The sequence below is a fragment of the Halictus rubicundus genome, chromosome 1 (assembly GCF_050948215.1).
Source record: "Halictus rubicundus isolate RS-2024b chromosome 1, iyHalRubi1_principal, whole genome shotgun sequence".
In the NCBI taxonomy this organism is placed as follows: Eukaryota; Metazoa; Arthropoda; class Insecta; order Hymenoptera; family Halictidae; genus Halictus; species Halictus rubicundus.
In genome coordinates this window covers 22,723,791-22,747,967 of record NC_135149.1, presented here as the reverse complement: position 1 = coordinate 22,747,967, position 24,177 = coordinate 22,723,791, and the positions used below count along the sequence as shown (strand labels likewise).

Sequence of the window (24,177 nt, the reverse complement as noted above, 5' to 3'; positions counted from 1 at the left end):
CCCCAATTCTCTAACCGCGTAAGAGCGAAATCATGTTGTAGGAGGGTCGCGTTGTACAGGGGTTGACCCCACATATTTGAGCACAATTAATCTGGTGGAGCTATACTGTACACACAATACAGTAGAGCCTCTTGTATTCGAAATGGAGCCGACAGTTTCGTGTACCAGTCATTTTACGTTTATTTTTGGATCTCCAGGAATGAAATTTCAGACTTAATCCCCGTTTTCTTAAATACTGCACAATAATGTCATCTAACTGTGTGTTCATAGTTAATACAATGTGGAAAATAATATTCTTGTTATGAACTCGATCGATATAAAGTCCAAGTTCTATCAGAATCTTCATAAATTGGAAGCTCAAAAACATCATCTTCTATTATATTTCAATCAGGCTGAAGTCAGGTTCTTTATTGGATGACCTATATACGTCACCACCATCTCCCTAATTGATTTGTAACTTGAACGAAAATATTCCAAAGGTTTTGTCCATAAGCTAATGCAAATATATGAGCAAGTTAAAGAACTTACGATTGCGTTTTACTAGAGTCACGTACACATTTCCAATTTATTTTATTATCTTCTTTAAGTCTGACGCAAAAGTATTTAAATTCTTTCGCAGTGATTTGTTTGACGGCGTATTAATCCGTTCAATGTTCCTTCTTCCAATATTGCATTCCGAAAGCTTTCCTGTCGTTATTATAACGCGATATTCAATACTAATTTCATTGAAAGTCGACTCCATTTCTGTCGTTACGATGAACGGTTAACATGCTTAAATTGAAATAATTGATTCGCTCTTAAATTTTTTAACGACATCGTTACACGGAAATTGCATTCATTAGTAAAATATACATATATTTGCACGGGACGATGCGATCCGAAGTGCATTTCCCTATACTCTCACTGTTGCTCTAAGTTTTCGCGTTCGCATGCACTTCCAGATTAGTTTCGTGGCTGTTCGATAAGATTTACGATATGAATGAGGGAAACGAACGTTATTGAAATTATCCAATTACAGTTCGGTGTTCCTCACGAGGTATGAACCGCACGAATATTTTCTAATTATACGCTTTCGTGACTTCGCCATTGACGTGTGCATATTTAACAATTGCACATAACTGGGACGGCTAAAAATATAGCCACCTTATACTCCTTCTCGGTGTTTAAATTCTCATCTTTGAAAGCATGCTATACCACTGCTTCCATTTTGGCACAAACGTAGGTTCAAATTGGCCGATAGCCACAGCGAATGCATGCCCAGCGAGCTCCATATTTAAACAAAATTTCAAAAGGATACTACCCCTGGCAAAATCTATATGTTCTAACTACTCATATTTTCACTGCGAAGAATATTTCCATTAACGATAAAAATGGAAACAAAACAAAGTTTTTCTTGTAATTTGAAATTGCTTGCTTCTATGCCAAAAAGTTTTGCTCCGATAGTATAAATATCTTATATCTTATCGTTCTATGTACCTGTTACACGAGAATCTTCCCTTAAGAAATTAAAAGTCATTCCTCGAAAAATGTTGCGCACGCGATAAAGTTGTATACGGGGCGCCACGTTGGCGATGAAAGCAACGAAACATGTTCCCTTTTCACATCTTCTCTATACTTACAATTTACGATAAAAGACGCTGGCTAGAAATTAAGTGAAGGTACCCGTGAAAGCGACATAATGGCTCAAACGGTACGGCACGACGACGTTTCTTGCAAGGAATAACTGAACCTGAAGGAGAGTAACACGAAACAAAAGAAAGCTCCTCTTCGTCGGGAAACCAACCAAGATTTTTGAATGGAAGACGATGATGACGCTGAATGTATTTTCTGAAGATATTTGTTACCGGAATCCGTAGGAAGATGGATTAGGTATTCAGAGTGTCAAGATTGAGCTCGTGTGCACGTGTCAGAATCGGGGACTGGGACTAAGGTGGTGCTTATGTTGTGACATACGTAAATAGTTGCACCTATCTCATGCACCCCCATCGTCTCACGTGTGCTACAAGACGAGACATAATCCTTATGTTCGAAGTCCGTTTTTATATATTTTGTGTTCGACATGAGAAACTCGTTTCAGTATATTCGAACATTTCACCTATTGGAAATTTATTGACATGTTGATTGTCCCGAAAAATCCCACAAACTTAAAGTAATTTAGTCGCTTTAATTAAAACTGCGAAGTTAAACATTTTCTAGTTTCTCGTAAAAGATTTTATTTTAGTGGATGGAGTTTAATTAAAAACCAGACCTTGTAAAACTATATGTACGTACCGTTAAAAGGCATAAGAAAGCAAATACATGTATAAAACTGTCACTAAGGCTTCTATGTGGAAGCAATTCCCACCAGAGTACTTCATTTCCTCGAAATTTCCGTGATAATGTCTTCGTAACGAGGCGAATTGTTTTAATAAAGTTACGGCGTGTCGAATCTGTAATGATCGAGTATAGTCTAACCCTTAAACTACGAGACCCTTCAAAATCACCAACTTCCGACTTCCCTTCATAATTACTGGTGCCACGAAGACCTATCATCTGTCGGAAGTGACTGAATAAATTCATTTAGTTGATTCTAATGCCTTGATAAATATCGCATCAAATATAAGTAAATGCATCCGTTTAATTTTTATGGATTTTTATTTTTATAATTTCTGATAAATTTTTAATGTTTCATCTCGAACGTCGTTAAATTTTACATTGTGATATCGTTGAACTCTGCATTGTTAAAAAATGTTTCATTGGCCACAAAGAATTATGAATGATCAGAGAAATATGCCTGATAAATACGTTGTACGAATTCCTCGTTATATTTTTTAATTTTTTTTGTGAAATAAACTTTGCTGTGCGCGATTAATCAATATCCTAATAATACAAAATTCCTTTGCGGTTTACATCGCATTCTCCGCGTTCCCTTCATTTATCAGGAATTGATAACCACCAATTCCAATCATCATAATATTTTTCAACGATTCAGAATTCGAAGATAATTAACGTTTAAAATCAGCATTGAATTAATGTTTACATTTAAAATACAAAAGCAGTTTTATGAAATATTAAAAAAATATTTTGCATCGACATTTTTCTTTTCTTTATTGATGGTACTATTAATTCACAACTCGTACAAGTATATTTGGTGAGTTCGTGTTTGAGAATGTAGAGAACGCGGAGATATCCACTTTCCCTTTGATCCCTACTTCAATGCTAAGTAATTGGATTTTGCGTTTGAAGATGTGCGTTTAGTCTTAATCAGCTGTAATTACGTCATCTGTATGTTTCCCTTAAAATCTTCTTGTTCTATATTTGTTTTGCGAAGACTGTATGCCAATTTATTCGAATCTGTCTCACGTTGTCCATTTGTGCGATTACTGTCAAACACATCCGATTCGACCGTTTAATCAAAATATTTTATTACCGTTCTCCTCTTTCCAGTTTATACATTCTCTTTCGGAAGAAAGGAAATTGACCATTTAATTCAATTTGTATCGATACGTGGTGACATCGATGCGTTGACCTATTTGGTATTATTTCATTTCGAGAATGGTGGCGCGACGGCCATTTTTATTTCAATTCGGCCACGTCATTTCGCTGCGTCAAAGCTAATTGGAGCGCTTCGGGGTTTGCAAACAATACAATCGATCACAGGGGGGCCGGAAAAGTTTAACTTTGATCTTAAGTAATTTGAAACCAATTCCGCGCGGGAGGATTCCCTTGGAAAGGAACTCCGATTTCGCAAATAGGACAGACAACGGGGTTCGTGCGGTTTGAGCTGGGCGCCCTTCATTTGCCGCGATCACGAGGACAGTTGTCTGAAATAGTGACCGTGTTCGAAGGCCGAATTGATCCCTTATTCGACGACGTAAATCGAGATTAATTGTACAATTTCGTGAAAATACAGTGTAATACCGATCAAACGTAATTGGATTGTGACCTGGAGTCATATATCCCGTGAAATCAGACCGAAATTCGCGATCGGTGACGTTTTGTGACAGTTTTCAATAGAGGACCAAGAAACTAACATACTTGCTACACTTTTTGCATAACAATATTTGGTTAATAGCGACGCGTTAGGAGAGGAGTTTTACATAAATCGAACGTACACCATTTCAAAAATATTTTTTAAACCGATCAATTTTAGACAAGGCTTATTCGATTCGTTACAAATTTCTCGAGGTACTGAACAACAATTTCAACTTAATTTCTGCTTTATAATTTTTTTTTCTTATAATATAAAATTAATTTTCCTATCGAAGAAAAGTATGTTTTCTTAAAGAATTCACGACTTCTACAATTCTCTATATTTTTTAGTAATATAGAGAATAGTAATACCATATACTTTCAGATATTTAAGTATCACGATTGGTAAATTATTATTCTCGCATTAGATATATAAATTTTATAAACCATCAGAGAATTAATGAACATTTACACATGTACGGTTTTATGTCTCTCAAAAATGATGCAAGTAACTTTTTAAACTCGCCATGAAACGAAACTGTTTATTTTTATTGTTTTATAGGATATTTTATGAACGTGAAATTAATAACGTAGAGAATTTTATTGATGGTTAAAGCAGGTTTTCCTCGATAATGTTACATTGTTCGTGGCCTGTCTCGAAACTTCCCTATTGGAAATTCATAAAATTTGTCAATACAGTTTTTATTGGACGAAGTCATATTCATTAAATAAAAATTAAAATCTCAATGAACTCCATTTAATATTTTGCTACTTTGAATGAATAAAACAAATTGTTTTCATTAATGTAATGATAAACCGCGCAGTAGCGGTCGAGGATTAAACTGAGACTGTACTCAAATATTTATATAGGATGTACGATACAGCCACAAATAAGGTTATTGGTCCGGCTGAACTAACAGTGAGCATATTCTAATCACATAAGCCGATTTTGTTAAAACCTGTGCAAACGATAGGTCTTAGTAAAATATTTAACAAGTACATTTTCATCGATCATCCTCCACATATATCGGAGACTTTTCATGTATTATACTAAAGTAAATTAGAATGAAAAAAAAGTGGACTTATGGTAAATCTACATTCTGATGAAGAGAGGATTTAATTTTTATTTTTAACTTAATTTTCAAATAACAAAAGTGGGAATTATTCCGCGGACATTTTGTTCGTGCACTTTTTCATCTAATTTATGAATTATAACACTCTTCTAACACTCTTTTGTGATTGACGGTGTGTAGGAACTATCGTACAAAGCCTTTCTAAGCTATACGATCGTTATTTAACAATTTCTTACTCGAGCTAACGATGATACGAAACATCTACAACTCTACGTGTTTAACTCTTCCTCGGAGATTTGAGTCGGCAAGGTACTGTTATGATACCACAACTGTGAAAGAAAAATAACCATTACATAAAGATGTTACAAGTTGCCTGAAGTTGTCGGCATTGTTGTTTGTTTAAGGCTTCGTAGTTTACGGATAAATGGCTGTATTTCTATAGAGAAATAAATTCTAGCCTCGTCTTGCCCTGTGACCTCACTTCGTTGCTCTTTCCTCCACGTGTTCGTTTCACAGATCTAATTACGGATCTAATTAACATTACCTTACACAGTATGAATGACATTAACGAGTTCGTGCCCGCCATCCTATTCACTGGAAATCTGAGCATCGTCTAAGAGTGTATACATGCGCTAATGATGCAAATAGATTAATAATTGCGCAGCCATTGAGGACAAACTTATGCGAATCACTGTTAAGCCAGTTTTTTCAAATCCGTTCTTGTGATTTGCAGTAATTATATATTTTAAAGAAGTTCGTCTGTTTTAGCAACGTTTAAAAATTGTTAAATATGCTTTTAATGTGTCCTTTAACGTCTTAAGTATTTTCTAAATTTTTTATCGTTGCACATCAAATTCTGTGCACGAAAAGTGAATGAATTAAATGGAAAGATACGGTTCTTTATTTATATTTTGATCGAGCCTTTCAGGACCAATACAACGATCATAATTACGAAGGTCGTTCAAGGTCACTTTCAAAAATCCAATTTCTTATGTATAACCGTTCTTATTGTTTTAGAGATATTTCCCTGCTGTATTCTTTTCTCATTTGCATGATAGATGACATCTAAAAATCTATGTTGTCACCACACTATTGTTACTGTAACTATTGTTTTCGTTATGAGCGTACTCTTAATTTAATGATATCATTCTTTTCATCATCGTTTCTCTTTAAAATGCAATTTGTTATCGTTTTATAAATCTTCGCAAATATTACGACCAGATGACTTCTTCATAGTGGGATTCAGTAACAATTTTCAACTTTCCTTGTTTTTCGACATTTTGACACCTAGGTAAACTGATCACAGAGATTATAGTCTAGTACACTTGGTGTACTAGATGTAGTTTGTTGCGTCTGAATACGAGTAAATCGCATTGTTTTGATTGTACTATTGTTCATAACAGGTGTGGCTTGATGGGATTGTACCAGAATTTCCGGTTGCAGTCAACGCGTTAAGAGAATTATACAGGATGTCTCACAGTTTTCCATACAAAGTTTCCCAACGTATTCTATACACATAGAAAAATAAAAATGTTACGAAATTTCTAACTTAGTTGATCCTTTAAACACTCTTCGAAATACGAGTATACAATGTCTTAAAATTAAGTTGACATTACAATCCTCAAAATCAGTGCACAATTTTTTACAGACCCCCTTATAATCCATTATCAAGAATAATCAAAGTATATATTTGGCTCCTCAACTGCTGCACTTGTACGATTTCGTGTATGCTTACAATTTGACGGTCCGGAATGACCTAATTTATAATTCCCCTCTCTTTGCTCTCCTTCTCTCGCAGAAGGTTGCACAAAAGCGTTTAATTTCTGAGTAATTATTTAAAGGATTTCATTTGAACGAACAAGCTTCATTTTAAATATGTTGGTGTGTTAAATATACGTGCGTACTTTTTAAAATATTGTAGATATCTTCACGGTTAGTACTAAAAATCTGCTGTCTATACAAAACGAGTTATTAGCAACTTTGTTTTTGTATTAATTAAAACAATTTATTTCTTCTTGCAATAGTACATCCGTATATTTAAAAAACAAAAATAGTTTTCGATCTTGTGACATAAAGCGATATAAAAATAAAGAAAAACGATCACGCCTAGCGATGCTAAAGCCATATTTTGTTGTTTTCAGATTTGAGACGCCTCGTTAACGTTCTTATGGGGATTCCATATGTCCTTTGTGTTTCATGCTTCGATATCTCATTTGTTTGTACCTTATTTACGAATTCTACGAATTAACCATATTTTCAAATTAGAAACGCAATGATATGGCCATAAATCACGGTGTCTGTTACGCAACGCGGAACGGCAAAATTTCTACCAACAAATTCTCACTCCATTACTCACAATTCTTATCGGCACGTCCACGAACCAGCAGGGAGGTTTGACAACCATCACTCAATTTCACACGTAGCAATCGCAACCAAGCCGATCTGATAAAATCCACGACACAGCCAGAATTCGACAAAGTAGAATTTCAAATCGACACAGAATGCAACTCGAGATCTCGATAAAAAACGTCGAGATAGGATACGGAAGGAAATGCATATTGAAACACGTTGACATCACGAATAGAACACGAAACTTTCACAAAAACGTGACACGTTCTAACAACGAAATACAGCGGATCCAAAAAATGTTTGAACACTAAATTTCCAATTATCGAGAAAGTTTTAATATTTGAACTATGATAATTTCGATGAAGAAAAAAAAATAGTACAATCGTAAATTTTGATTCATTTTAAAGCGCCAACTTTCGTGGATCATCACTAATTTTTTTCTTTAATTTAAAAATTAAGTTTTCAAATACTTCTAGGGTCAACCGTACATGCGATACCAGTTTATTACTAATATTTTATGTGTTTGTGAGGTGAATGCGAATGTGAGTGCACATAGACTATGCCCTAATTCATGTGCTCGTAATTTATTCGAGAAATAAAGTCTAACAACGTTGATCTAGCGTTTAAATAACAGAGTTGAGCGATAAGAATAAATTTATTATACGACGGTTCGTGAAAGCTTGAACCTGCGACGCAGTAATGAAGGATATAAATGGGGAAAGAGAGGGATACTTATTGTTAGTAAACAGAGAGGTTGTAAGAAAACTCGGAGAAACTTGGGAAATTGGTAGAACAATAAATCGAGGCGGTTTGTGCGGTTATGTTCGCTAACTATGTAAGATATACAAAAAGCTAATTCAAGTTCGAGCGGAACTTAAAGTGAGAATAGCAGTTTGAAGTTCCGGAAAATAAGTACACTTTCCGGAGATTTTGTCGAAGTACAGTAGTTTGATGGAAATTGTTTATAATGTTTTACAATGGCTATTCCCCGTAATATGTTTCTTTTTTAATATGAAAAACAATTTTACGTAATACGTTTCCAAATGCATATCTTGATTATAGATATGAACGACAAATAGAAGGTACATTTTCAACCTATTTTTGTACGTATTTAGAATGAACCTCTGGCTAGCAGTTGGTACTACGTTATGCGGAATACCCTGCGCAAACTCCCGAGGAACGCCAAAACCGTGAGATTGCAATTTTAACCTTTAATTACTCGCATGGGGTCATTACAATTTCAAAACGTTCACGCATGCGCAAATCGCAGTCGATATTTTCATGTCCCAGTGTAGCTGCCTAAAGCGGTTCATTTTACGGGATTTAGTGCCGGTCCAGGCGAGAAAACCTGTATTTGTGTCTATTTATTGGTAATCCGCGTCACCATGCGAGGGATTGCTTTTTTCGAAATGTGTCAGTTCCGGTTTTATTAAATATTACAACCTTTTTCTCCTAATCGTATTTTATTTCGTTACAGTTATCAAAGGTTTAATCCTGCGCACTCGAATGGCGACTCTGATGCGCCCCTAAAAATTGCTATATCATTGTTAGAAGTATTGTTTTCAAATATTTTAGGTTTTATACTGGAAAAGAAAAGCAATCCACATAACGATCGAATTGAGTAACCTTTTCCTTTTCGAAGTCGGTTCAGATAAAGGTTTCTTCTACTACGATCTTAAAAGAAAATGTTCACCAAGTCGTACTTCTTCGGGATGATGATCGATCATAGATAGCCAAAGAAAGATATTCCTGAATTTTCCTTAACGAAACGAGCAAGTCGTCGCAAGCGCTTTGTCTGAGAAATTCGGAGACTCGTATCAACAAAACTCTCGAACGCAATACATCTCGGTCAAACTATCGTATGCAAACAATGTGCCGCGTATTCATCTCAATTACGAAATGCTTAGTCGACAACGCTCGGTCCAAAACTCCGTTCGACAAACGTGCGGGGAAACTATCGATCGAAAAATACAGGGTGTTTCCGAAAGCGACCGGGTGCTGGTAACCAATGTAAAAACAAGTCGAAAAGGAGGAATAATATTTCTTTTTTGTCTGACGCCTCGTTGCCGAGAAAAACCAATTTGAAAATCCGTCGAGTTCGCGTGCTCTAGCATTTGCAGGAAGTAGAACCAGTAGGTCATGATCAGACGCGTCAGCCGATTCCCATCTACGCTCGGAGTCGCCAGATTAGGGGAATTGACTCGAATCGAGGGGAAGAAGTTACCTTCCCTCTGCCGGTACTGGATTAGTCACGTGACATTGTGACACATGCATGACAGAGACGGAACGCGTCACGTGACCGTGCCATGATGGAAGCATGAGGGAGTAGAGTCGTGGAAAGGGAAGGGTAGAGTGGAAGACAAGTCTTAATCTGGCGACTCTCCAGTCACGTGATAGCTCGGACTCTCTTGGATATGCGTGTGTGAACCCCGTTCACACCGAGTTCGATCTGGATAGTCTCTATGCGACTTAGAAAGTGTGCATTACCATTTACACTGAAATCTAAGATACCGTTTATTATTATCACTCGACTACATAAAGCCCCTTTTCTATTTTCGTTTATCATAGAATCAATACAATAAACTATCTGCATATACAACGTTTCTCATCGATTATAAACCCACGTAACATTAACGTGATCTTCAGGCTCGGTCTCTATACCGCCAGTTGTTAAAAATTATTAACTAAAGTCTCATTCACGATCACTCACTGATATACTCACCCTATATCACCAATTATTGAACAAGTAGGGAAATACGAGCAACTGTAAACACACTAAATATAGATTTTCTTCTTCTACTCGATAATTATTAAGAACAAACAGGTTCTAATAATTGTAGCCGCGGGGAAAATGCTGCAAGGGGTTACATTAAACGAACAGCCGTTACATTGGGAAAAATAACGAGTTTACGGGATAAAAATATTTCAAGATATTTCAAAATATTCAAAATATTCAAATATTTTAAAATAAATATTTTAAGATAAATGGTTCTGCGCATCGTCGATTGCATACTTGTTAAAAAGATTCAGCAACGCTTTACATGTCCGAGAATGAGACCATGTAAATGTTTATACACACGATGATCGGTAATTGGAAATCGAATCGAAAAAGGGGCGACTCTAGATGAAAAACTGAGTCGAAAATGTAGAATGAAATTTGTTCGTATACGGCTGTGTTTACGAGAAAATCGACTTTAAATACTCGCCGGGTGCACGTGCACTTGACTATGTCGTGACCCGACGTTGATTGACCTCGCTATAGCTTACTCTCCCAGTTCAGATTTGCGTTGTAGTAGGAGGAGTTCTCTTAGTATCGGACACACAAGGTTTTTTCTTCTATTTAAAATATGTAAAATTATACATGAACGCTGAACGAACTTGTATGAAAACTGAATCCAATCTTTATCAGTATTCAATAAGGAAATTACACATACAGTTTTCTCAGCGGTTCCATCTGGTAGAAACGTTTAATTTTGAATCGCTTTTAAGGTTCGTGCTCGTTTCATTATTTTCGTTTCCTTTGTTTGGTCGAATCCATTAGTTTTATTGGATTCTCTTCCACTATTGATTTTTCGTCATGCTTTTCATAGGACAAATCGCTTCGTTATGTTTCAATTATTGAATAAAATGCTACTGTCGGGAATTGGTAATTAAATAGTCTAAATTCTTTCAATCCGACATTTTCTTATAAGAGCCCACATAATATCCCAAAATAATAACTTGTAACACATCTGATACTCCGGGAGGAAGATTAAATTGTTTGTGGACGTAAAACTATTTTTACTGGCATGAAGCTTTTCGAATCGAATTGTTGTTTTAATTTGAACAGAATTTTTTAGAAACAACAGACAAACTGTTTGCTTCGATCCCTGGTTACAAGTGTTTGTACATGGAATTTAGTACAGCGTCAACGCTTTTGTCCACCACTGTACACGCTGAAAGCTGCCACGAGGAAAGATCGCCACACCGAATGCCAGTCGAAACGCGAAAAAGGTGAGCATCTGTGTAATTAGCGCAATGAATAGCTCCGAGTGATAATATATTGCCAATGAAACACGCGTGGCATCGCGCCAGGCGTAGCAACGTTACGTCGTGACGCGCAGATAAATTATCAAAACAAAACGAAAAAAGGAACACTTAACATTAGAAAGAAGGACGCGGTTACATTTGACTGCCGTGTAATTTTTTACTTCCGTGAAATTTCCGGAAAATTTTATCTCGCGTTCACGCATAAATATTCAACGTAACGCGAACACACTCGCGTACGTCATCGTCGTGCAACTTTTCTCGAGTTCAAAAACAAAAAAGAAAAATATCCAGGAACAGACGATACGGAAATACAAACTTCCAAATTAGAAATTTCGTGAGCACGTTTATTAAGCATTGATATTGTAAAAAAGAATTATGACGCGGAAAATGCTGTTAGCTTTAATTGGAATTTGCAACGTTAATTGGACCGGCTGCAAGATCCCCCACGACCTTTGCATCCAAAACGCTGCTGTTTTTGTACATTTCTAGGTGTAGTAAAGTGTAATTTTTAATTTTTCGTGCTCCAGGTATAACATGGAAAATTGTTCGTATCTTTATCTTCGTGAATTTTATTGTTCACATTACAATTTCTGTTGTACAGTGCTTATAATGAATATTCGAAAGAAAATCCCTCGAAAATTTTATTAGCGTTTAGTCTAGTTAGTGTTTAGCTTAGTATTTATGATACACACTGTGCGTTGTTGAAACATTTTGCGTAACGTAGAGCTTCCATTATGGAATAAGTACTCGATTCGGGAGAAGTTGCATTGAGAATTAAATATTTTCGTTTATAGGGGATATGGTTGTTTGCTCAGCTCAGAGTGAATAAACGTTGTTAACGTAATTACTGCTTTGACAGAATTTTCTCACTTTGATTTCAGCTCTGCGCGCTTTTCGCGAGAGGAATAAGCGCGAGTGTAAATACTTACGTTTGTACACCCGATTGCCTGCATTAAATGAAGCCTGCTTGCGTCAGTTTCATTATAACTTGAGAAAAACGAAGGATGCAAAGGCCAACTCAGTCTTTTTAAATGGAATAATATGTTTCTAGAACTGTGATAGGAGATTTCAATACTTTTCAATAATTTTTATTATGCACATCGTTCATGATCGTTCGAGGTCAACTGCAATGGAAAATTGTTTAAGGGCGTATGCTTATTTTCGAGGTCGTTTTTGCGCCGAATTTTTTTCAGAAAAACTACTGAGCATTTTGCATTGAGATTTTGTACACGTACACATGTATTGGTATTTGAAGCACGCGTGTAATTTTTTTCAGTCAAAAATAATCAAAATTACGTAAGTTATATATATTTTTTCATAGAGTATGTTATCAATTATAAAAGCTTTCGACGCTGCCATCATTGTGAGAAATTGATAAAGAAACTTTTGACTTTCCATTAAGCAGTCTGCAGTATTATACGTTCTCGCGCGTCATGGTTGGTTATCTTCTCGTGGTATATTTATTCGTTTAATTTTCTCAGACATAGAAATCTAGAGGTGTCAAGTCTCGGAAACGTGACAGCTATTTGTTACTTCCTGAGCGACGAATCCAGTGATCTCCAAATGTTCTGTTCCGAAATTCTGTAACATTCCGTGCAGAATGAGCAGAGCATCCGTCTTGCTGGAACCACATGGTTCGTCGCATATGGAATGAAATAATTTCTAGTAATTAGAGCAAACCGTCTGTTGAAATTTTCTTTTAAATTAGTACTGACAGTGATGCTCCATTCTTCTCTCGACGGAGCGAACTCGCCATAAAAACTTTTTCTTTCGACTATAACTTTTCAGTTACGTCATTGTTGCTGTATCCGAATTTCGGTTTCCTCAATAATTCTTTTGATAAACTGAGCTTTTTGGTTCATAACACGGCACAGATAACGTTGACGTATTTCGTTAGCGCGTTAACGGGTTTTCCAGCGAATTTAAACAGCACTTGACAATTTTGAGTGGGTCAAAAGGTCAATAGAAGTCAGAAGGTCACTCGGGAAGTTTCTACGAAAGCAGGTGAATGACTGAAGCAGTACAGAAATTGTTATAGTTCGGAACCATCGCAATATCGAATGTATGTTCATATGAACTTTTTTCGTACATTAATCCTCAAGTCGGAAGACAGATAACCGGTTCCTTATTTACAATTGGTTTTAAAAATTCTTTTGCACGCTGTTCACAAATATGTAAATTCTACTTTCCTGAATAGTTTTCAATCTAATTTATGGATAATTATTTACAATAGGGAATTCCTCACCGATTTCAGTGACCCTGAAATGTGTTGGGGCATAATTCTGAACAATTGTTTCATACACATGTAGGAACGCCGGACGGCCTTCATTTCCGAGATATTTTCAAAAAAGAATGTAAGCAAAAATCTGTTGCTACCGCAGAGAGTTCGTTTTATAACCTACAAACACGACCTAACCCAACGATTTTAATGATCTTGAAATATGCCAGTTACCGATTACCCTGTATAATAGAAACTATGAAACTGATCATTTAGTACTAATCAGTACTAATTATTTAGTACTGTCGATGAAAAAAAGGGGTTGTAACAATAGAAACAGCAAATTTAGGTACATCAATCATCAGCAGTCCGAAGTCCGCGAAGAAGACAAATGTTCCATTCAATCTCTCGAAAATGAAACTTCACATGACAAAATTCTATTGTACTCTTCGATTTATTCGTCCGCGAAAACGTAGCAATGTATTTCCGTTTGGTTACCACAGGTGATAAAAGAAGAAAATTACACTTCAAGAGGTTATGGTACTTATGGTTGTGAGAAATACGTGATCAGTCTTGTAGGTGCAAAATCTACTTTGCAAGTAATGCACGTGTTACAATACGAAACATGTAGGGAATTCATGAAAATCTACGTTGATATATGATCCCCGCGTGTCATCTTTGAAATGACAGATGTAAGACAGCGTCGAGTGACTCTTATAAATGTGAAAACGAATTTTCCTATTTTACAGAGGCACTCTCCTGCAAAACAAAAAAGTCGGCGGGTTTCCGAAAATTTCTTTAACAGTTAGACAGATAGATTCGCAATGTTGCATATTTATTAATTTTCATTTTTTCGTACATGTAGTATTTTCTTCCAATGCTAATACAGATTTTTAATTTTTGTGCACATTTAATTAGAAATTACGGCAGCGTTAACGGGAGGGTCTCAAAATATAGTTTCTCCAGACTGTAATGTAGCTATCATCTGAAAAAAAAAGTTTATTGAGAAATTAAAAAATTCTCGTTTCAAAGAGAACTTTTCATTTTAGCGAGAAAGGTGCTCAACCCAATGAACAACGCAACAACCAAATGCAACAACTTAATGACCGGTACGAAAAAGGGGTTAACAAGTACATCGACGTTCGCCGGCAAGATTCTCGCGGCCGCGTTAGCCTGATCAGGCCACGATTCGAACCGCCAAATTCTCGAAGTTTCGAAACTCCGGTAGCCGCGCCAGCCGGCCAGGAGGATTCTTCTGAGCGAGAGCTTGCGAGAACCGTGTACACGCCGCCGACAGCCAAACTGCCTAACATCGATTAGCAAAATCACGACGTGCTCGCGTATCCGTGTTTCTCGTGCCAGCCAAGGGAAAAGCTTCTCATAGTCCCCCCCATCCCCTTATACCCGCCGCCGTTCTACCATCCCCACTACCAGAAAGCTGCCCTGAACTCCGTCGAAAGCGACTCCGTGGCTGGGGCAACCAGGGGAAGGTTGACATCATTCGAAAAGGTTGTTGACCACCATGACAGTGTGCGCGTATACGGAGACAAGACAGCCGCACGCTGTCACGAGCGGAGCAGAGCGGAGCAGAAACGTTTTACCAGCTCGTGCAGGCCGGTCTACAAGTAAGCCTGAGCGGCGGCAGTATCAGTCGACCCCTTGTCGCGGGAATCGATAGTCTGCGTGCACGAAACGCCGATAAGCAGTCTCTGGTACGCCCAGCGACATTCCAACCGCGATTCCGTCTTCGATGAAAAAGAAATGGTCAGGAGAAAACCGAGGAATGAGGAACGCGAGAATGGAACGAACAGGGGGTGGGAAAGAGGGAGGGAGAGAGAGAGAGAGAAAGAGAGAAAGAGAGAAAAAGAAAGAGGGCAAGGCAGGAAAGGAAAGAAAGGGAGGAGGAAGCAGTCAGGAGAGACTAGGTTGTTGAAGCACCGACAAAATCGAACCAAAAAGGCTCGCGGGGGCGGGCAGGAGAGCACGGCCACGGGCAGGGAAGCGACGGCAATTGAGCGAGAAAGCGAGAAACTGGTGAATCCGATAAATCAATGAACGAAAATACTTTATACGAGCTGTGGATGGGGGGACGACGGCCGAGTGTAGTCGCTGGCAAGGAAAACCGGGGTACACGCCGACCAAGTGCATCGAACCAGTGGTTTACGCGAAGATTGATAGGGATACGGGCAGTCATCGACTTCGGAAACTTTTCTCCATCCACGGAATCTCCTAACGGCGGCGCTACTCCGCTAAGTGGCTGTTCGATCCAGCCGGAACTCACCGACGTGGAAGAGATACGTATCAAAAGTATTGTACCATTGATAAAACATTCCCTCCGCGTAGCTATCAGGTTACCGGGAGAGGAATAAAGTTCCTCGGGCAGCGCACCACGCGAGAATACGAATCGGCGGCCGCCCGAGCAGCTCCCTTCTATCAAGAAACGCTCGTTAATTTTCAGTTTCGGTGAATCCATGATAAAATCGTGCCGGGCGGAAGATAATCGCGTCGAATGAATGGAAATTCTCCGGACAAAGATATATATATATATATATATAGTTGACGTATATTGCTCTCTCTCTGTTTGCCAGAGGACGTTCCCGACGAGGGAACATTCATCGAGTAATTACTCGTAAGAAGACGGGAATATAATTAGTCTGCGAAGGAAACTACTCCGTAGCGGAGACTTTGGTAACGGGCAGCCCCTCGGGGCAGCAGTTCGCTCGAGAGGACGGAGCGATACCGTCAGAAGGGACAATAAAACCTACTTACCCTCGGTCGCGCTCTCTTCATGTCTCGAGACTCCTTTGCGGCATCTCAACGATACTATTCCGCTTCCGTATCCTCCATGTCGATGCTGGCAGTGACGATGGCGCTGCTCGAGGTGCACTGGCACACGGTAGACACTAGTTTCCCCCTCGGCGAGGTCCTCGACGATGCCGGGTGTCCAATCTCTTCCGTGACCGAGAGGGTCGAAGCCTATTGCGCCAGCAACTGGCTGGCTAGGTGTCCGCGGTGTCTTGTGGTGAAACTCGGTTACCGGTTGATTCTCACCGTGCCACCACCCGACACAACCAGAAGGTCATCGTTGCCCGTTTCTCTGTCGCGGTTCTTTCGGTCTCTCGATGTCCCGTGCCGCAAGGACGAGATGTCGGGCTTCGAACCGCCTCGACTCGTGCGCGGACTGAACTGACCTCGAACCAAGTCGCCGATTCCGTCGGAAGACGACGGTGACTGCGAAGGGGTGGCGTGCTGTTGCGGTAAGGGTGGGGAAAACAGAGGCGCGCGCAGAGTCTCGAGTGCGTATGCGTAAGGGTAGTCTTCGCGACGGCAACGGTCCGCACGCCGCCGTCGCCGCGCCGCTTCAAAGTGGACGCTGTTGCGAGAGATGCGTTTTCACCGCCGATTTTTTCCCCCGAGTCTTCCGCCACTGATTATCTCTTTATTCCCGCGTCCGACGGACCCTGGAACCCAGGACACACCGGAACACTGAGCCGCAGCGAATCCGCACCACGGTTGCCTTTTACTTTACCGCTGTCTTTTTCTCTCTTCTCTCTTCTCTCTCTCTCTCTCTCTCTCTCTCTCTCTCTCTGTTTGCCTGCCTGCTGCTACTTACAATTTGTTACGCGTCCCTGCTTGCGATTGTTCTGTTTTATTTTGTTTTGTTTTGCTTATTCCACGGGAATTACCAGGCGTGCGGGGTTTCGAAATTTTCTGTGACCAGCTCCCGAGGATTCTGCGGTGAAGCGGGACGCAGGGATGCGAATAGCGTACTGGTATGGTATTTCGGTCTTTTTGTTGGAATGTAAATTTAAAAAGTATCGTAGAGGTGCGCCCCGCAACGAAACTGTAAGACATACAAGGACACGAATGAAAAGTGTATTGAATAAAAGTGCGTTGAATATTCCTGTCGACAAATAATAAAACTTCTATACATTTCTACTTCGTTGGATAATTGTATATCGATTCACACTTGAGGGGAGAATATATGCGCTGAAGCTATGAAGTACAATGTTATTGTACGTTGTACAAAAGTTTGGGTATTGACATTGGGGTTATAGGGGGATGAAGAATTATGTTACCCACGTATGGGCGACATCGCAGTCAAAATATTAATGTAGCCAAGGCTTGGGAAACTGATTGCTCACGCGCTCCGGTGTAGCTCCCTAAGCCGCGTAGGGGGATACGTTCTCTGGTACTAATACTACTTAAAATTTAAGGCTATCGTTGCAACAGTGGTGTAGGATGATGTATTTGTCGTCCTTTATGGCACGAGTGATTCGGCATGATATTCAAGGTAACAGTTTGCAGGGCCGCACGATGCAGTAGACCCGAATCGTCCCAAGGTCAAGCCGCGTATGCACCCTCACCCGAAGTACGTCGAAAGCCTTCCGGAGCCATCGTCTTATATCGAAAGAAAACTGTAGTAAATAGTTTAGAATCAACATAAGTTAAAAAGCACGGATTACGGGTGTTGATATCGAGTGGAAACCCTGTTCCACTTTGTGCTACAGTGGCACAATTCTACTTTTAGAGAATCCTAATTAACCCAATTTTATTAAAATCTCTTCAGATGAATTATTTCACTATACAATGTGGAAACAATCTTTGCAATTACTTTTTCCCATTGTTTCTCAAGTTTAAGTTCGTATCAAACAAAATGAACTTTCCAGTTAGCCCAATATTTCAAGTATAGTTATCTATTGTTGCCGTTTCTAGTGAAATCAATTTTCTGGAATTTGTATTTAGTTACCGATAAATTCTTGCTACTTTGCATGTCAGTCAGAAACTTAACAAAAAAAAAAAAAAAATATGTGTAACGACTCATTGCGCAATTTACAATTGTTTTGAATACACGGTTGAACACACCAGAATTACATTATTACGATTATTGGTGACCGAAATTATTTCCTCCCTTGTGCAATTACAGGAAATGATTATTCCATTTATATACGTCCAACAATAACATTAGTTTACTCGTTGGAAATGAACATTGATAATTTTCAAACAGTACTGGATAAGTATTATTTTATAATAATAAATACACTCCCTTACTTGAGACGGTATTTTTAATCGTGTGAAAAACATGCTACTTCTTACTTCAGATTATTGATTTACACATGTAGTCCAATAAAATGAAGTTATCACAGTACTACCGCGAGGTCGGTCTACAGGTATACCATTGCTTATAGTAGAATTTTCGAAATTGTTCAAGTATAAATTTCTTAACGCGAAGCAGATATTTAGCATATATAGGCATATAAATATAGCATACATGTTATGGGAGGCGTTAAGAGGTCAACAATCGAACGTTCTGTTATCCACAGTGTCTCCTAGCAACATATACCTTTTGCTGTTGCAAATATGTAAGTATTTGCATGTATTATATAACTGGTATTCTTCAATCGAATAAATTCTGATTATAAGAATAGACGTCGCTATTTGATATCAACAATTTTAAAGCGTTTGATTTTGGAGAGTTAACTTTACCATTAAATATATCTTCTTGAAAATACATACGTTTTGACAGCTGCAAGCTAATCCGATTAAAATTTGTAAAGCTAGATTAAGTTCGAAAAACGTATTGATGTAATAAGGGAACGTGAAACTTCAAACTTGTTTTTTGTTTTCGAAACCATACTTTTCTATCGACGATCAAAATATCTGAAGAACCATTGCATCAAATGATTTGGATTTAATAAATAATGTAATGAGTACACTACTATTTAAACTTCCTTTCGCCCGCCACTACAAAATGAAATACATTCTAAATATGTGAATTAAATGAATATCAATTACTATTCATTATTTGTATACGCACTGCTCAAACACATTCAAATGACAGATCCATAAGCTGTCGCTTCATTATACGTATTAAATGCAGATCTCTGTCCACTGGTCCGAACATTTCATTATGTTTACGTAAACTATGCAATATCATGATAAACAGAATTTTCATTTTAGAGAATTGTTGCCGCCTATCAAAGTGTAACAAAGAAATTATCATAATAAACAAAATTACATAATCTCGTTAGGAACCTGATTCGTATTATGTTTTGAAGTCGTTTTCAACAACTAACAATGTCGAACACGAATTTATCCGAGACATGGCAAAACTGTTACGAAGTTTTCAGATGACGTGACATCTCGCAGGAAGATTATGGCTTCTTTGAACTACTATAAAAAGTAAATTACTCGAAATATGCACTTAAAACTTTGTGCCGCTTAATGCACTTTGTAGCATGTACCAATCTGTTTCAATCGGAATTTTTAAAAATCATACTTAACTATCTCGAGTATAAAAACTTGAACAAATACTGTTACGTACGCTAACGACGGTTGCAACGTTTTAAGAAACTAGCCGCTACCACTCATCGTTTCTCAGGGAAATTTCCCGCATTCAAGGTTCAAGAATTATCCTTTGCTGATAAGACGCCACCCTCTCAATCCTCTCATGCCACCGATATCGCATAATTTGCGACGAGTGATGCTGCTAAGAGCAGAATCAATTCTAAATATTCACGATTCCGAATAATTGTCAGTACGCATGTTTTGTTTCATAGTTTTTTTTCAGGGGAATCCACAAAGTAATTTTAGCAAACGAAATTTGTAGCAAACGACTGTGTAATTGTCCTACAGCTACGGTGTGTGGAAAGAATTGATTTATAAAGTGACTGTCCACGAAGTGTGACTGCATCAGGTTACTTTTATATTTTAGAAGGTCAACACACGGACGAAAGAGAAGTGGGAGACAAGTGACACACAAGAGAAAGCGACGAGGGGTAAGATAAACATACGATGAGTCAGAAGTTCATACACGCACAAGTCACCTTAATACACATACCTGACTCCTCACTCTTCTGTCAAGTTCGCAAATACAGTCCACCGAATCAAGAAAGATAATAGGTTCTTTTTTCTGTAAAGCCACTCAAAAAAATAAGTTAAACTTGGCAAGTGAGATGTTTGCTACGTTCAATAATATTTCAGAATCATGTGTTGTGATGCTTAATTCGTTTGTAACAGAAACCTGGTAAATTACGTAATAGACGAGTTCAACAGACTTCGAACACTTCGAAAGCACTCGATTATTTAAAGTTCAATGGTCTTGAAAATTTCATAACAATCAGATTTCGAGCCTGATTGAAACCGTATCAAAGTAAATTACAAGCTCGTGCTTAATTCCAGCCTCTGCTACTAAAGCCATAAAAATCTGTATTTGCATAAAGGTCCGTAATCAACTCATGTTCGTTTAATAGCTGGACTTGTATATAATTTGATTGTTTAATCGATCACGTAAAATGCAGGGTCTGGCCTAAGTAGAGGCACTTAGAGAAATAACTCGCTACGCGCTGCCGTTTAAACCGAAAGTATTAATTTGTACACCGCATTCGATATTATATGTTAGCTCGCTGAAGTTTACACGTGTCCGCTCGCTATTCCCTTGTTTCGTTGATGTCAGTAATATTTGCGGAAAGAACCAAGTACAAACAGAGAACTGATAACTATTGTTATTGTCATTAACCCCTTGCCCTGAAATATCGCGTCAGACTCGAGTCTAACAAATATGTATGTTATTAATTTCCTTTAAACCGAAATAAAATTCTATTTTGTTGTAGACCATATACAGGATGTTCCGAAAACGAGGAGTCTTTGAAACGGATGATCCCTGAGGACATTTCGATTAACTTTTTCCTTCGCGAAAATGTTCTCCGCGATTTTGTTATAGAGTTATTAACGGAAAACACGGACCAATCAGAGCGCGGTTACGGAGGACGGATTCCGGCTCGGCCAATGGCAACGTCGCCGAGTCGGAATCCGTCCGGATGAAATCTCTATCCTTGGAATAATTACGGACGACACTGTACGCACGGCAGTATTCGTGCGACAATCTCCATTTACCATTATTTCTCTGCTGAACATCGAGTTGACATCGATATCAGGCGCAGTAAATTTCTCTTTCGCTTAGACTGTTGCATTATAAGCGATACCGAGTTCGCTCAACACCCACCGTCGGCTGATGCATTAGAGATGCATGTAAACTCGCAGGTACGTCTGCGGAAATCGCCTGAACTCGTCGATAAGTCAACCGGCGGATCTGTGCCGCAGTTATAGACAGAACGGACGTCACTTACGAGCAGCTATCCGGCTTACTGTGTGACAGCTTACGACGCCACGTTTAATCGATTACAAGTCGACACGAACCACTAGTTAACCCCTATCTCTTAGTCGGTCAAAAATCTTAAGTTCTATTAAACTCCCGCCGGCGAACGGTGGTCCAAAATCGCAAAAGGCTAAACAAAATTCATGTCTCTGTTAACCCTTTGCACTCCGCAATTTTGTAATCGCCTGCTAAACGTCGAGTCACATTCGATAAAGGAGTGCAAAAGGTTAATACAAAGTGTCCCGCATAACGTAGACAATCGATTGGGAGGCACATGCAAAAGTGAATTGGAGAGAGTATCAAATTTTGTCAAATTTCGCTTCGTTTTCGAATAAATCGAGTTTGGAAATTCAGCGAACACATATCTCTATAATTGTCACGAGGGTCTCTGCCGTAACTGTCAACATTTTATCCCCACCACTGAGGGGATCCCCCTTGGAACCAGTCAAGCGGTAAACACGCTCGACGACCGAGTCAGCGAGGGGTTGAGTTTCGACTCACGCTAACGCAAGCGAAGCAAAGATTCCAACTTTTATAATTTTTTCTTTTTTTTTTCATGAAACATTTACCACCGTATTCGTCTCGTTTTTCCAATGAAAATAGCATCAAACACGATATAATTAAGATTACAATTACTCGTGTAACAAGCGATTAAGGTTTCAGGCGTGAAAGACGACGGCGAACGGATAAGAAAGAGAAGCAAAGAGTCGAAGCGTTGAACCTCAATCCCTCTTTCGTTTTCAATCGCTATCCTTCAACAGAAACGAAATCCCACACTGTTCAATTACGACAATAAACAAAATTTGAGAAACAGTAGGAAGAACAACAAAGTAGACGCACTTTTTATTACAAAGATTAAGAATGCGTAATTCATTGTGAATAATTATTATTAGACTGCAGATTTTATGCATTTATAACAAAAACGAGTAGCTGGAATTTGAACTAATAGCAAGATATAAAAATTGAAGAGCACATTACTTTCGTTCTACTAAAGTAATTAACGAAAGAAAGATATTTCTAAGTGGTGTATATTTCGTGCAAGAAATGCAGAAAAATTTTATTCTGCATAACGATCCGCAGTTTGATTATTACGAATCAGAAAAGTATGACTTGGGAATACGAAATTTTCGTCTCATCGATGTTGTACAGTAATATGCAACGTCGTCAATGGTAGCGTTAAAATCCCTAAGCAGGATCTTTGCGGGATTCCTCGCGACGCAAAGGGAAAGAGGAATGATAACGTTCAAAGTGTTTCCGGCAGAGAGACAGCATGGATCGCAGCAGCCGCGCCGACGAATCTCAAAGGATTGGAGATCAACGGAACGAAGTGGACAGAAGGCAGATTGTAAGAAGCTCGGAAGCTGGGCTGGCGTCTAATAGGGTTGTCAGGAAAAATTGAAGAAAAGGATGTACCGTGTCCTGTCCGTGTCCCCGTAACTCATCCGGTTGCGGTGATGGACAGAGCAGGGAGATAAACTGATCTCGCAGAAGGTCAGACAGAGTGTTTCTCGGGGATGTTTCGGGGTCGTGCCGCCGAAGCGCACAGGGGCTGCAGAGAGAAGAAAATAACCGAGATATAAGAAGTTTGGAAGTGATATGCGTGCGCGAGAGAGCCGCGTTTACTCGCGCATCACGCTGAAAGGGATTCAAAGGTATACCTCAGGGCCTCTGGCGGCGTCTAAAGGGCGAAGAGAGGATGAGCTTGACAGTTTGCCCCTGAGCAAACTGCCCTACTGGTCGATGCCTTACGCTTGCGCCCTGGCTCAGCTCGGCTCGCATCAGCCTTAGCTCGGCTATGACACGGCTCTGAATCTCTCTTCGCGTTTGAATCGGTGTGATTAAACTTTTACTCCGCTCCCTTTATTTTCCTACGCTCTGTCCCTGCACACCTGGCGGACGGTGGGTCTGTTGGGACCAGCGTTGCGCGCAGGAAATACCTGCGACTAACGGGGGCGTCCATTATCCTGTTGAAGATTCTCTCACAAGACAATTGGCCAACTAGCTCTTGAGGTATCGTGACAACCGTTTCGAAAAAAGCGATTTCAGGAAGATATGGTTAAAGATAACAGTAAAACTAACAGCGACATGAATTTTGTCCAGATCTTCTATCTCACTGCGCGGCTGATCAATCTACCTCTGAATGGTTTACATTTTTTTAGCGTGATGCTTCTGTTGAAGTGTCGCAAATATGTGACGTATACGTGTTTATGTCAAACGCACACTTGCGTCCTCAATAACGTCTCATCCCCAAACTGTTGACGTAATCTATTCAAGATTCCAATGGGTTTTGTGCCTTCAATGGTTAAAAACTTGATAATAACACGCGGCGCAATGGATGTCGATACTGTTTCCTCACTGATCGTTCCAGTTATTGAAAAAGCGGTTAAGCAGAATAGCGC

At 39.0% G+C, this 24,177-nt stretch overlaps 1 protein-coding gene across 2 annotated transcripts in view; it reads right to left on the bottom strand.

Moving 5' to 3' along the window:
* The window catches only part of LOC143357780 (potassium voltage-gated channel protein Shaw), a 52,129-nt gene extending 35,606 nt beyond the window's left edge, over positions 1-16,523 (bottom strand). For both annotated transcript variants that reach the window (XM_076794390.1, XM_076794399.1), the window contains exon 1: positions 16,390-16,523. The gene's annotated coding sequence lies outside the window, so the exon portion shown is untranslated. The remainder of the gene's footprint in view (positions 1-16,389) is intronic.
* Between the last annotated feature and the right edge of the window lie 7,654 nt (positions 16,524-24,177).